This window comes from Pteropus medius, unplaced genomic scaffold (genome assembly GCF_902729225.1).
Source record: "Pteropus medius unplaced genomic scaffold, Ma_sr-lr_union100, whole genome shotgun sequence".
Lineage (NCBI taxonomy): Eukaryota > Metazoa > Chordata > Mammalia > Chiroptera > Pteropodidae > Pteropus > Pteropus medius.
The window spans coordinates 22,808,329-22,810,112 of NW_024356249.1; the positions used below are offsets into that span (position 1 = coordinate 22,808,329).

At 34.5% G+C, this 1,784-nt stretch overlaps 1 pseudogene; it reads left to right on the plus strand.

The window, feature by feature from the left end:
* Positions 1 to 408: 408 nt before the first annotated feature.
* Positions 409 to 527, plus strand: LOC120601335 (uncharacterized; annotated as a pseudogene).
* Positions 528 to 1,784: the final 1,257 nt, after the last annotated feature.

Sequence of the window (1,784 nt, forward strand, 5' to 3'; positions counted from 1 at the left end):
TTGTTTTTCTCTGTATTTTTAGCACATACTTTAAATGTACCATTTCAGGGCATAAATGTATATATACAACTTTCACTATTACTTACATTGGACAATTCATTTCAGTAATGCTTTCATTGTGTTGCCTTTCCCCTAACATACTTTTAGTAATGCGTAATTCTACCATCCATAGTTTAAGCTATTAAGCATAGTTTTATTAATTGATATTTCAGTCTCATCTTTCTTGGTCAATTCTATATGTTTTCTTTTTCCTATATATAACACTAGTTTTAATTTAAAATTTATCACTATGCATTTCATGATGAACTAAAAAATTAACATGTATGTATGGTAGATGAAATACTACATTACACCAATATTATACAGTATGTGGTATAAAAGCCTCTTTAAAAATCCTGGGCTTGGTCTACAGCGGGCCATGCCACCGTGAACAAGCCTGATCGCATCTGATCTCAGAAGCTAAGCAGGGTCGGGCCTGGTTAGTACTTGGATAGGAGACCACCTAGGAAGACCAGGTGCTGAAGGTGTGAAAAATAAAAAATAAGGGATTGTAAACTGATAAGGTCCTTGCAATCTGTGAGGTCAACCAAAGGTTGCCTCATCTAAAATAAATAAATAAATAAAATGAAAATAGTTTTAAAAAAATTCTGGGCTTCTCTTATTTTTTAAATCATCTTTCCATCAAGCACCAGATTTTGGTTGGCTCTGATTCAGGGTCATTTCCAAAAGATTTCTGTTGCTCTAAGTATGAGCTGAGAATGACTTAATTCACTTACCCTCTGATTAAATTTGGAATGGTGGAAGATTCTAGGCTTCAAGGCTAAAAGTGGCACTTGAAAATGTTCACCATTTAAAGATTTTTTTTACTCTCATTCCCTCCCAAGTTACCTGCCCTTTATTACTGTTCCACACACAAACTCTGCACTTCTTTTCATGTGGATATTCGCTCATTGTATTTCCTCTACTTAGATTATCCTCCTCATTTAAGATTCACTGAGGTTATTATGCTGAGCAAAATAAGTCAGACAGTGAAGGGTAAATACAACATGATTTGATTTATATACAGAATCTAAGGAAGAAAAAAAAAGCAAACTAATTCAAAACAGACTCACAAATATAGAGGACAATATGATGACGGTCAGAGGGGAGGGGGTTTGGGGAGCTGGGAGAAAACAGTGAGTGAAAGGTTAAAGAAAAACAAATTAGTGGTTGATAGATGGTCATGGGGATGGGGAGCTTGGCATAGGGAATGAAGTCAGCAGTATTGTAATGGGTATATGTATAGCCATAGGGAAGATAGAGTAATTGGGGTGATCATTTCATAAATGATATAAATGCCTAACCAATGTATTATTTACTTGAAACTAATAATAAAATAAACTACTAAAAAAAAAGGTTCACTGAGGAATTGTAAGGACCTTTCATTGTCATACAAATCCTTCATCCTCTAGGCAACTATTTATATCATTTCACCAATTGAAATGTCTCCTTCTTTGGAATTCACATAGCAATTTGTGCTTTCCAAATTGAATTACTTATTATAGCATATACTTGCTTCAATATGTTGCTAAACTTTCTATCTCTTTATTTTTCCCTCTCTCCAACTTACGTAGAATACTGCATTGCATGAAATTGGTTTCCTGAAAAACATCCCTTCCCTATCCTGAATAACCAACCCACTGATAGATTGAGGGATGGAATGTCCTGGGGAGTTCTCACTAGTCCTAGAGAAATAATCTATCCCATTGTGTTTATATATCACAAGAAATTCAGTTGTTCATTCT